We start from the raw sequence: 14,338 nt of genomic DNA, 5'->3' as shown, positions 1-14,338 counted from the left end.
CTACCACAAGACCAGCTCTCCTCTCCTTGTTTGTTGATCATTTATCTTTATACGTCAACCACTTTGAGAACTTTCATTGAAAAGTGGTATACAAATATTCTCTGTAGTAGCAGCAACAGTAATAGGGGGAGGCCCTTGATTTCACACTGTCAACCCTAAAGCAATTTTGCTGAGTGATTAAGGGACCCTGGACACAAAATGGATAAAAGCTGCAAGGAGGAACTATTCACTCATTTTGATGGAGACCTTTACCGAGTGGGAATGACTTTGGAGCAAACCAACATGGTCAAGCAGGATCTTGGCCACACTGGAGGGGCATGCACTGCTGTTTAAAACAGTGCTGTATTAAAGTGCTGTGTGGAAACACCTTTTTCTACCTTAAGTGGCGCAGCAGGGAAATGCTTGACTAACATGCAGAAGGTTGCCGGTTCAAATCCCCCGCTGGTACTATATTGGGCAGCAGCACTATAGGAAGGTGCTGAAAGGCATCATCTCTTACTGCACGGGAGGAGGCAATGGTAAACTCCTCCTGTATTCTCCCAAAGAAAACCACAGGGCTCTGTGGGCACCAGGAGTCAAAATTGACTTGACGGCTTTACTTCACTTCACTGACTGTTTAAAAACAATGCCTCTTCGGTGTCTCCTGCAATATCCCATCTTTCACATTCAAGTTGAAAGAAGGATGTAGACAAAAATTATAGATTTTTCATGGACTGGAAGGCAAATCATGCTAACAAAATCTAAAAGTGGCCTGATGTTGTCTGGATTACCCCATAAGAATCAGTAATGAAGAAGGAATAAATCACCTCTGTATAGATCCCCTAGTGCAGAAGTAAGCACAGACTCCAATACAGTTCAGGGTTTTGTTTTGTTTTAAAAAAGAGAACTGCTGATGGCAAGAAAATGGATCATACATATTTTATATTGGAAGAACTGTAAGAGTTTGACTTCTTGATATTATTCATGGAAACCCATCCATGTTACAAATACAACACGTCACAGAATTAGAGGGGAAACAAATTTTCATATCAGATGGGGGTTTCCAGATGGCAATAATGTGCGGAATCTGCAAAGCTTTCGAGCAAGTATAACAATTCCTAAGTAGTATGGATAGGTTCTTCTACAGTGGCAGTGGAATCCTGCCTTCTGGGATTTCTATTTCCTCTAATTTTCTATAGAAATGATCACAATTGTAACAACTATTAAATAATGATTTTGTACTTCAAAGTTTAAGCCACCCAATGGCGCAGTGGGGAAGTAACTTGCCTAAGGAGCAAGAGGTTGCTGGTTTGAATCCCCGCTGGTATGTTTTCCATACTGAAGGAAACACCTATATCAGGCAGTCACCACTGGGCGGAGTCACCACTGGGCGAACGGGTTCAAGGAACCCGGGCCGCCGCCCCTCAGGGGCCACCCCTCACGGCCGCAGACATCCCCCGGCGTCTGACGTCAGACGCAGGGGCATGCTTTACTTCCCAAATGGGGCCACGCGGAAATCGTCGTAGTGAAATCGGCCCATGCTGCATTGGCAGTGTGGCCAGAGTGATTCTCCCTGCCTTCTAAAGGCAGGGAGAGCCACTCCTAGCCATGCTGCCAATGCAGTGCGGACCGATTTCACTCCCAAATGGGGCCATGCGGCCCCATTTGGGAGCTAAACCAAGCCCCCCCCCGCATGTGATGCCAGATGCAGGGGTGTGACTAAACGCTCATTGCATCTGATGTCAAATGTGGGGGGCAGGGCTAGGGGGCCACAGCAGCGGCTGAACCCGGCCTGCCATTGGCCTCCCTCCGCTCCAGGGCAGCAGCGATATAGGAAGATGCTGAAAGGCATCATCTCATACTGCTTGGGAGATGGCAATGGTAAACCCTTCCTGTATTCTACAAGCATTGAAAATACAATGCTGGATTGCCTCTTCCTTCACAGAGCAACTACCATCGGTCTCAGAGGCAAGTCATGTACTGGTCTGTTCACCTTGAGTTCAGGCATTAATTGATTCCTTAATAAAATGGAATGAGACATAGCCCTGGATTCCATATAATTCTGAGTTGGTAACTCGGGGTTTAATGTAGGGGGTCAGGGTGTCCACAACACTCCCACACACACACACACACTGTGCCACACTCAAACTGCCAAACCAGTTCGTGGTTGGGCCAAACCGAACTGGTTTGCCAAACCATGAACTGGTTCATATTCGAAGTGCTGCAAGAACCAAGGTTTGTGCACATCCCTAATAACCTTCAGTGCATTTCCTTAAATAAATCAAACTGTTCAAAACTAGAGAGTAGTCTGAAGGAAGATGATGCTTGCTCTATATTAGCCACTCCTAATTTATCCTGAGTTCTTTGGAAAGAGAGTAGGATCATAAATAATTATCCCACTATTATTATTATTTACTCAGCCAAATAAATAAGAGCTATATACATGCATGTGCACACACACACACACACACACACACACACACTGCTAGTAGGATTTGGCCTCCATACTTATAACACCTGCAGTTTTCAATTGGATTTGCCAGATAGATTACGTTGTTATTTCCTCTGATTGCTTTTAATGAAGAAAAGACAAGGCACTGCAAAAGCAGACATTTCAGCAAATATGGGAAGTGGATTTTCCAGCACACCAAAGGACAACTGTGGGAGTGCAAAGCTCTGCCCACACGCAGTCTCCCAAGGCCGCCTCCATTTTCCGATGACTTCATTTCCCACTTTGACACGTTTCCTTCTTGTAGCATCTTCCACTTTTATTCCTTTTCGTTGTGAGCACCTGCAACATAAACAGCCTCTTATTTATCCCTCAAATAACTTCCCTTAATTTCTCCTTTATATCAGTTCCTTCTCCTGAATTGCTGAGGTGGGACATTAATTTTTTATTTCTTCTTCTTAATATTTTTATTTTCATATAGCAAGACAGTGCTATTTTACAATAAAAGCCAGTCATTATTTCTGTCTTTGACTGATAACAGAACACTTAGAACAATTGCATAATTTAAACACATCCATATTAATAGTATATCTGTACATTGGTTCTAACCATTAGTGAGGAGAGTACGTCGAACTTGTATTGCAGAACAACAGAATGTCGCAGCTGTGTGTGTGATTGACGGATTCATGTATATTAGCAAATATTTGACATAAAATTCATTTTTAAAAATGGAGACCCATGCAGCCCTGTTTGGGAGCAAAATTGGCCCGTACTGCTTTGGCAGCGCGGCCGGAGTGACTCTCCCTGTCTTTTAAAGGCAGGCAGAGGCACTCCTGGCCATGCTGCCATCCCTTCAACTACTTTGTTATCCCCCGCCACACAACAATTCAGCCACTTGGTTCTCCCCCATCCCTTCAGCCTCTTCGTTCTCCCCCACTGCCACATCCCTTCAGCCACTTTTTTCTCCCCCTCCACATCCCTTCAGCCAGTGTTCCCTCTAACAGAAAATCCCAGATGTTCTTGACTACAATTCCCAGCATCCTCAGCCAAAGCCCACTGCAGCTAGGGATTCTGGGAGCTTTGGTCAACAACATCTGGGATTCCTTCTTACAGGGAACACTGCCTTCAGACACTTTGTTCTCCCCCCTGCCGCCCCACTCCCTTCAGCCAGACTTTCTCTCGGCTGGCTGGCTGCCACTTTCTGTCATTCCGCTCCCTCTCCCAGCAGCTGCTCACAAACTCTCGCAAGAGCTGCCACACAAGGGATTAGCCACGGGTACGCCATATATATATATATATATATATTCACTCACTAGAGGGGGGTACAGTGCATCCAGAGGCGCACTTACCCTTGGACTTCAGGGCCGAAGTACAGGGCCTTCAAACCCCCTGAAGGCCTCCAAATCCTCTTTAGTCTGTCCTGGGTAGTGTGGTTTGTGCCCTCAAGAACCTATGTGTTAAAAAATGATGGTTAACTTGTAGCTGTAGCGGCAGGGACGGTACTCCAAAGGCCTTTAGTTCCAGGCTCCAAAATTACCTAGGTGCACCTCTGACCCTGAAACTTTTGCAACATTAACTTGTGGGTAAATGAAAGTAAGAACATAAGAACATAAGAACAGCCCCTGCTGGATTAGATCCAAGGCCCATCTAGTCCAGCATCCTGTTTCACACAGCGGCCCACCAGATTCCACTGGAAGCCTACAGGTAGGAGTCGAGGGCATGCTGTCTCTCCTGCTGTTACTCCCCTGCAACTGGTACTCAGAGGCATCCTGCCTTTGAGCCTGGAGGTGGCCTCTAGCCCTCCGACTAGTAGCTGTTGATAGACCTCTCCTCCATGAAGTTATCCAAACCCCTCTTAAAGCCATCCAAACTAGCCATCCAAAGTAATGTTAATTGTTATTTACAGTGGCACATCCAAAGACTTATTGTACTTTCTTCTGTATTCCTCTTCCTCTCCCGGCAGCTGCTGTGGTATGCTGTGGTATGGTATTAGACTAATTGGCAACCCTGAAGCTTCTGCTACATCACCTTGTGGGCAAATGAAAGTGAGGTTAATTATTATTTACAGTGGCACATCCAAAGTCCTATTCTGCTTTATTCTCTTGTATTGTTTGCTGTGGTGTGGTATTAGCCTAATTGGCAAGCCTGAAACTTCTGCTACATTAACTTGTGGGTTAATGAAAGTGAGGTTAATTGTTATTTACAATAGCACATCCAAAGATCTATTGTTGCTTGTTCTTCTGTATTGTATGCTGTGGTGTGGTATTAGCCTATAATGAAACCCTGAAACTTCTGCTACATTGTGGGTAAATGAAAGTAAGGATTGTTGTTATTTACAGTGGCACATCCTCCTGTATTGTATGCTGTGGTGTGATATTAACCAAAAATGCAACCAGCCAACGTCTGCTACATTAACTTGTGGGTTAATGAAAGCAAGGTTAGTTGTCATATACAGTGGCACGTCGCAAGTCCTATTGTGCTTTATTCTACTGTATTGTATGCTGTGGTGTGGTATTAGCCTAATATGCAACCCTGGAACACAGATGACATGACAATGGTTCCCTTTGTGAATGTGGTCGCATCTCTGGGGGTATGTCTGGCTTGTTGTGCCTACATAGGTCAACTTGCTCAGGAGGAAAGCATCTGCTAGCTGTACACTGGGGAAACAGTTATTCCCCACAGCAATCCTCTGAGGGCAGGTTGAGATGAACATAGCCCTGTGTATGCAATAATATCATATTTATATAATAAATATAATAAATTGTATGTGCCCGGCTTGAGAGAGCTCTGGATGAAGCTGATTTTCTAGATCCTTCTCAGTCGGGTTTCAGGCTATGGCATAGCACAGAAATGGCATTGGTCACTCTGGTTGATTACTTGTATCGTGACCTTGATGAGGGTAGCACCCTTCTCTTGGTCCTTTTAGATCTCTCAGTGGCTTTCGATTCCATCAACCATGGTATCCTTCTGGGGTGCCTGCGTGGGTTGGGTACTGGGGGCACTGTTTTGCAGTGGTTCCGTTCCTTCCTTAGTGGGCACTTTCAGTTGGTGTGCATTGGTGGCAAGTGCTCTGCCCTGTAGCCACTCCCTTGTGGGAGGTATGTTAAATCTTTTAATAATAAAATAAATACATACGTATATATGGGGGGGGAGTGCTTTGCCCCACAAGGAGGAATGGGGAAAGACCAAAGTACTATGAATGGTTAACCCACTGGTGCCAGGCCTACTGAAGCTAACATATTGTGGTTGCGGCTGTTGTAAACTTTTTGGCTTTGTTCAGGTGGCTAAAATCCCTGCTTCTGCAAGGTCAGATGCTTCTGTATCATTTACTTAAGAGCCCCTGGTGGCGCAGTGGTAAAACTGCCGCCCTGTAACCAGAAGGTTACAAGTTCGATCCTGACCAGGGGCTCAAGGTTGACTCAGCCTTCCATCCTTCCGAGGTCGGTAAAATGAGTAGCCAGAATGTTGGGGGCAATATGCTAAAAATCATTGTAAACCGCTTAGAGAGCTCCGGCTATAGAGCGGTATATAAATGTAAGTGCTAAATGTAAGTGCTACTTGTTCCAAACACTAGGGCTGACATTGTGGGAGGGGCTGGTTACAGCTGCTCTAACTTGGGAGCACAGAACTATGCAGTGCCTCAGGCTATTTTTCAGACACTATCATCTTTATTTTTATTATTTTATTTTATTTTTATTTATTTTACATATTTCTATACCGCCCAAAACTTATGTCTCTGGGCGGTTCACAATTGAAGGTCAATTGAACTTGCAAGGGGAAACAAAACTGAAGTTTCTAAAGAGAAACAGTGTGCCCTCTTTTATCCCAAATGTTATGGAAGCGAGCACTAGCGGAGGGAGGCCAGTGGCGGCCCGTATCCGGCTGCCACAACAGACCCCCTCACTCTGCCCTGTACGTCTGATCCCCCATGCCTGATGTCAGGCACAGGGCATAGTCTAGCTCCCAAATGGGATTGTGCAGCCCTGTTTGGGCGTTAGATTGAGGCCAGCACTACCTTCACAGCATGGCCAGGAGTGGCTCTCCATGCCTTCAGGGAGAGTTGCTCATGGCCACGCTGCAAACACAGTGCTGACCATTCAACTTCCAAACGGGGCCGCACAGCCCCTTTTGGGAGCTAGACCACGCCCCCTGCATCTGACATCAGGTGCAGGGGCATGTTGGGGCCAAGAGGTGCAGCCCCTTAGGGGCGGCGGCCCAGGTTCTTTGAACCTGGTCGCTCAATCGTGGATATGCACCTGGAAGTGAGGTAGAAGCTACCCCACCATAGAAAGTCAATTCATTTATGGGGTGTTTTTTCTCCCAAATGACTTAACATAGGAATGGGTTAGAAACCACCCCACCACAGAGATGTTCATTTTGGGGATTTTCTACCCTGTCATATTTTTATTAATGGCATAAATATCATAACTGGTGAGGGGCCATACTTGCGGATATATTGTGCACCAAAGTGCAGGTAAGAGTATGACCATAAGATCATAGCTGGGAGTGCCATGATTTGCTTGTTTATGCACATTTAGACACATTTACACAGCTGGGGGTAGAAATCTACCCCCAAATCCAGATGAGGGTTATAAGTGATAATGAAAAGTGATGGGTTCTTCTTATACCCATGTTTATCAGAATAGAAGATGACTCTGGATTTAAGATTACCCCCTTAAAAACAGAGATTAAGTACAGTTTATATCTGATTTACCCTAAAGGAAGAGGGCTCTGAATTTAAGATGCCCCCCTGATTGCTAACATCAAATAATTTTTTTTGGGGGGGGGAACCTTGTCTTGGATTCAAGTAATACAGTAATGCACAAGCTAGCCACAGGTGGCGCTGCAAAAATCGCATGAAGTCCCCTGTTCAGCATGTGTACAGAAGGCAGGAGTGTAGCAAGACTGGAGTCAGCCCTGGGGAAAGGACTGAAGATGGGCCCCTGTTCCTCTGCCTTTTTCTTCAGGGAAGTGCAAGGGGGAGAACAAAGAGCAAGCTGTCACCCAGCTTGTGCCTCCCCCTTTCTCAGGGACTCTTGCTCAATTGTAGCTATGGCCCTGACAGAAGGTAAGATTAGGCGCCCTCTCCCGACCTGCTGAGCCCAAGCAACTCCCTGGTATACACGTGCGTTGTGGACAATGAAGCAGGCTGGTAGACGGCTTGAGTATCGTTGGAGGAAAACTCGGAATGAATGTGACCGAACACAGGCTAGAGCCCATATTAGGGCCTACTCTATGGCGGTGATGGCGGCGAAGAAATCCTACTTTCTTGCCACCATCGCATTGGCTCAATGTCGTCCAGCAGAGCTTTTTCGAGTGGTTCAGGGCCTCCAAGGTGAGGACCCCAAAGACCATCAGACAGAACACTAGGCAGCCTACTGTGACCGATTTGCTTTACATTTTGCAGATAAAATCGCTCATAACCATTCTGACTTGGATGCCAAGTTTTTTGCAGCATCGGAACTGGATGTTGCCGATGTACCGTCTGATCTTGTTATATTGGATGGTTTTCAGACTGTGTTGCCTGAGGAGGTGGACAGGCTGCTTGGAAGGTTGAGGCCTACCACGTGTGTCCTCGACCCTTGCCCTTCATGGTTGGTGAAGGCTTGTAGGGAGGGGCTGGGACTGTGGATGGCGGGGGTGGTGAATGCCTCTTTAGAGCAGGGGGTGCTCTTGCCAGAAGGAGGCAGTCATTAGGCCTCTCCTTAAAAAGCCCTCATTGGACCCAGATGACTTAAATAACTTTTGACCAGTTTCAAACTTCCCCTTCCTGGGCAAGGTGTTGGAGAGCGTTGTGGCGTTTCAGCTCCAGGCAGCCCTGGATGAAGCTGATTACTTAGGTCCTTTCCAGTCTGGCTTCCGACCTGGATATGGAACTGAAACTGGTGGATGACCTGCGTCGGGAGATAGACAGAGGGAGTGTGACTCTGTTGATCCTTCTGGACCTCTCAGCTGCTTTCGATACCATCAGCCATGGTATCCTTCTGGGATGTCTCTCTGGGTTGAGACTTGGGGGCACGGTTATATGGTGGCTCCACTCCTACCCAGGGAGTCGTACTCAGAAGGTGGTGCTGGGGGATGCCTGCTCCACCCCTTGGCCTTTGGCCTATTGGGTGCCACAAGGATCTATTCTGTCCCCCATGCTGTTTAACATTTACATGTACCCCCTGGGAGAGGTCATCCGTAGGTGTGGGCTGAGGTGCCATCAATATGCTGATGACACCCAGCTCTACCTATCTTTTAAGTCAGCAGACACCAGGGAGGCAATGGATGCTCTGAACCGGAGCTTGGAGGCTGTTCTGGACTGGATGGGGGCAAACAAGCTGAAACTCAATCCAGATAAGACGGAAGTGCTCTGGGTTGGTAGAACTAATCATGCGAGTAATGAGGTAAATCTGGTCTTGGAAGGGGTCACGCTCCCTCTGAAAGACAAAGTCCACATTTTGGGGGTGCTTCTGGACCCAACACTGTCCTTGGAGGCGCAGGTGGCGGCAGTGTGCAGAAGCGCCTTTTACCAACTACGGCTGGTATGCCAGCTGCGACCCTACTTGGAGAAGCTGGACTTGACCTCAGTCACTCATGCGTTGGTAACACCCAGATTGGACTACTGCAATGCGCTCAACGTGGGGCTACCCTTGAAGACTGTTTGGAAGCTTCAGCTGGTTCAGAATGTTGCCACAAGAATGCTCGTGGGTGCAAGTCACTTCACGAGTACTACACCCATCCTGCATCAGCTTCATTGGCTAGCAGTCCGTTTCTGGGCTAGATTCAAGGTGCTGGTATTGACCTTTAAAACCCTAAACGGTTTAGAGCCAGGGTACCTGTCGGACCGCATTCACCCATATGAATCTGCCAGGGCCCTCCGCTCATTATCTCAGGCCCTGCTCATGACCCTGCCACTAACAGAGATCCAGTTGGCGGGGACTAGAGACAGGGCCTTTTAGGTTGTAGCCCCTCGGCTTTGGGGCACCTTCCCTGAAGAGCTTCACCATGCTCCCTCCCTCAGTGTTTTTAAAAAATATCTTAAAACGCACCTTTTTGAGGAGACTTTTTAATGCTCCATTATTATTTGTTATATCTGGTAGGTTCTTTAGCTTTTTATAATTTTCCATTTTAATTTGAACCTAATAATTGTGGTTTTTAATCTGACCTTTTAAAAATTTAGTTAATTTTATTACTTTTATTGTATCTGTGTCTATCTTATTGTTGTGAGCTGCCCTGAGCAGTAGCGCACTGGAGGGGTGGGGTATAAATATTTTAAATAAATAAATAATAATGTCACACTAGGAAGGCACATGATAGCTTGCAGGAGTGTCTGTTCAGTGGGTAAGATCATGCTTGGAGCTTGCCTGCAGATCCCACACTTCATTGCCACCAGGAAACCCCCTTTGTTCAAAAGTATCTGACGTAAAGCCTGTCCTAAAGAAAATAGAAATGATTGGTCAGGATATATGGACAGCACTATCTGTAAAGCTCAAGATTTCAAAATGCATCTGGAAGCTAAAGTCCATTTAATATCTACGTACGTTGATGCTTTGGTCTGCACTTAGAAAACACCTTCCGTTAATGATTAATCTTTTCCTGAGAACTGGCTAAGCAACTCCCGACGCTGCTAATTTGGGAGTGAAAGGAATTATTCCACAAGCAAATTCTGGCTGAATTATATTTATTTATTTTTCCTTTCTACATGTTTCAGTTTCGCTTGGGGAATGAAGCTTTCCGATAACGTGGTGCTCCATCTCCCATTTTCCCCAAAGGAAACTGCAGTTTGGATCTCATTGCACCATTAGGAGAAGGAAGAATCTCTTTTCTGGAGGGCTATGTTCCCTGTCAGAATCACCCCCGCCGAGCTATTTTTCATCCCATGGGGGGAAAGTCTCTGCCAGCATCCAGTCCAGATTGCAGCTTCGCACAGCTGCTTTGGGTACAAAACAAAACTGGGAGGAAGATGTCCATGCAACTCAGCGTCATATGAAGCCTTATTCTAACTTCCGGACAGAAACTGCTGTCAAATAATACTAATATGTCAAAACTGTTATTAGACTCCAGATATGTCAACTTCCCCATCCAGCTGCTCAGAAGGGGAGGTGGATCTCAGGATACTGTTGCATAACAAGCCCTGACCTCATGTCACGCCTCGTTGCACAACACCAACCTTCGTATCAGCTGCCCTCTGGGACCACAGGAAGCCACAGGCACGGGATTTCCCCAAGAGCCGTTGTCTTCTGCTAAATAGTAGCATGATTAGAAATCAAGGCTGAGGGTCTTTCCAGATTATTTAATTAACAACTCGGATTTCTTCTTCTTCTTCTTGAGTGCTGTTACACTTTCTATTGACCTGATCTGGTGCCAGCACAGTGGGATACTCCCACTGCACGCCAGGTATTGAGGCACCCGAGAAGAGGAGCCGAATCAGCCATATACTGCCTTGCCCCACGTCTCTGGTGGGGGCCAGCCCCCCTTTCAAAATGGACCCTTGCAAGCTTTGAAAGTGGCCTAGGGGTTGAGGAGGAGGGAAGGGACAGGGCCATTTCTCAGTGGCCGAGTATCCATTTTGGATTCAGAAGGTCCTGGGTTCAACCCCTGTCATCACCAAGGAGGCCTAAAACTGACTTGGAGAGCCAGCCAGTGTAGACAAGAGTGACCTAGATGGACCAATGGTCTGACTCAATATAAGGCAGCTTCCTATGTTCTTCCTGTATTCTAATGAAGGTTGCCAGCAGCCTCTTTTCATGCTTCTTGCAAGCTTTGCAAGGAGTGTGAGGAGAGAAGGGAAGGAAGCCACCTCTCATCTTGCCCTGCTGCTTGCAAAGCTCTGCTCTGACAGACAAACATCTGCTCTGACAGCAGCAATGGGGGGCATCTTGGTGCCCTATTGGCACTAGAGCTTTCTGGGGTGGGGGCAGTCACCCAGGGGCCTATCCCTTCGGGGTGGCTTGCCCTGCAGCGAGCACCAGAAGCTCTTTGAGTTCTGGCATGGCTGGAACAATATTGATTCACTGGGTACAGGCGGGGGGGGGGGGGGGGCGGCTGAAAACTATTTTCACCCTGGGCCTCACAGAAGCTAGAGAGAGCCCTGACTGAAGCCCCAATAATCTGCTGCCTGAGGCAATGGACTCACCTCACTTCATGAAAGGACTGCCCCTGCCTCAAACGATGGATGAAATTGAAGAAAACGTCTAGCAAAGGGGAGCCCACCTGAGGCATAGCCACCAGTGGATGCGTGGGAGACAAATGTTGCTGGGCTGCCAGGTTCTGAGGGGGCCACCACAGTGCCTTCTTGCCTCTCCCTCAAGGCACCCCTTCACAGGGGCGTATCTAGGGTAGGGCGGGCAGGGCACGTGCCCTGGGTGCCACTTGAAGGGGGGCGCAAATTCTTAAAATTATTTTTTTTTAAAAAAAAGGTCACCAAAAACAAAATGGCCACTGCACATGCTCAAATGGCCTCTGTGAGGCCCTAGGCCATGCCAGGTCTCACAGAGGCCATTTGAGCATGCACGGTGGCCATTTTGTTTCCAGCAGTCTTTTTTTTTTTTTTAATTATTTTAAAAAATGGCCACAGCACATGCTCAAATGGTCTCTGCGAGGCCCTAGAGGCCAGCGGTGGGAGGGGTAACCTTTGCAGTTGCCCCCCTCCCACGGCCTATAGGAAGCACCCCAAAGGGGCTACAGGTTAAAAAATAATAATTCAATATAAGTCACTGTACACATATTCAGTTTGGCACTATGTACAGAGAATCAGGGCTTGTGAATACTGAGCTGAAACATATGAGCTAGGATTGTATTCATTTGCTTCTTATGATAAGTGAGTTAAATGTGGTGTCTTAATAATATGGCTATTAATGGTGAGTTTGTCTTTGAATCAGTGTGAAATCCTTAGTATTAAGGCCCACTGGGAGTTTCTTGCTCTCTTTCTCTCATTTTAACTGTCTTTCTGAAATACCAGAATATATTCCAAGCAGTGACACAGTTTACTCTGCATATCCTTTAATTATTTTCAGAGTATCTGGGAAAAGCCAAATTCTCCATTTATTTTTAAAACGTATGTAATAGTGATGCTACAATGCATAGTAGAGAATTAGATAGGCACTTCTGTTTAGTTTTCCAAGTACACCTCCAAATAGTATTTGGGTATTTCATGAGCCCCAGCATACTGAAATTTGTCATTTCCCAGCATTTTTTGGTCTGGCTACATCCACTGCTAAATAGTTTTTGAAATTTTAAAAGATTAACGAGCTTGGCTTATATTTTTCAGCTGATATTATGGTAACGTTATCTGAAAGATGGGTGTCAGATGTTTGGACAGGGGGCGCAATTTCAGTGCTTGCCCTAGGCGCTATTTTCCCTAGATACGCCCCTGCCCCTTCACCCCCTTCTGTACTCGGCCAGCTAATGAAGCACACTTGTCGGGTGGGAACACAATGTGTGGCCCCTTATCCATTCCCAGCAGACACACACTTTGTCTGCCAGCTGGGTGTTCTTTTTGCCCTTTGCTGCAAATGAAGAAAAGAAAGAAAGCCCCCAGCCAGTGAACAAGGTGCTTGCAACCCGGGAGACACAGATGCAGTCCGTTTGTCCCTTCCAGGTAGCAAGTGCTTTGTGCTTTGTGCTATAAAGTACTAACCGGAGCACGGATGTGGGACTGACACAAATGGGAACAACCTTCTAATGCAAACTACACCACATTTATTAAATAGTAATCAAAATACACAATCTCATTTGGGAATCAGTACAATAGATCTTTAGCTGTAATACTAATAAACCAGCTCATTATCGTGGAGGATTTGATAGACTACACTCGCTTGCATAACATCAACACAGAAAAGCAATGCACTCAACAAAACCCAATGGAAAGGAATGGGGTAACCATAGAGTGTTGGGAGGCACAACTCCTAGCACATATTGTTGTTGTTAAATTAGCTGTAAAAACCCTCTGTAAGAAATAGTTTGAAATATTAAATTAAAAGAAAAGAAAAGAAGGCAGTTTTTCTGCAAGACCAAGCAGCATGCCCACTTAGTTGTCTTTCCGAACACTGATATAGTAAGAAGGGGGAGAACATCCATAATTCTCCTGATTTTTTAACGAGATGAAGTCAAGCTATATAGCAAAGTAAGCATCCGGTTTAGTATGACCCAACTGTAGTCTGCTGATGTGTATTAACTTTTCTGCAATGGCAATAAACCACAAGTTTTGATACCAGGTGTCAAGAGCCATGGTCTTATTTTTTCCAATGTTTAGCTACGGACATCCTTGCATTAATTAATGTAATCTTTGGATAACAGAACAGAATTATCCCCAGAAAATATATTTAATAGCACTAATCGTGGGTTCAAGCTCATACTCGGATTTGTAATTCTGCTCATTTTTAAAGGCCGCAGACCAAAAAGGGGCAATTGCACCATAAATGAAAATATAAGTTCCCCTTGCCCCACAACCATTACAACAGGAAGGGGAGCAACCTTTCTTAATATGAGCCAGGAGTCAGGAGTCAGGTATCATTTATGATACACTTTGAGGAAGTTCTTCTTAATCTGAGCTGAAGATAAAATACTATAACTGGCTTCCATTTCCAAACATTATTTCATTCTGTTTCATTAATTTCCTGTTGAGAATCACTCCCTCAGCTCAACTTAAGGCCTATTAGGGGATTTGTTATTTGATCAATAATAATGTTGTACAGTTTAGAAATCAGACCTTTGGAGGACTCTGAGGCTTCTAATAGCAGTGATTCAAGTTTTGTTAAATGCCTGCTGGCTTGTGCTGTTATTCTTGGATTGGAAATAAAAGACCTGAGTTGAAAAAGATGAAGTCCCGTGCATTGTGAGCTTTTCTCTTATTGAGTCTAAAGTGATTGGCTTGTCCAAGTGGTAGAAATCCTTCAGCCTAATTGTTTCTTGTCTTGTGAATCT

This window comes from Hemicordylus capensis, chromosome 5 (assembly GCF_027244095.1).
Source record: "Hemicordylus capensis ecotype Gifberg chromosome 5, rHemCap1.1.pri, whole genome shotgun sequence".
NCBI lineage: Eukaryota > Metazoa > Chordata > Lepidosauria > Squamata > Cordylidae > Hemicordylus > Hemicordylus capensis.
The sequence above is the reverse complement of the archived record's forward strand: the minus strand, read 5'-3'. Positions refer to the sequence as shown.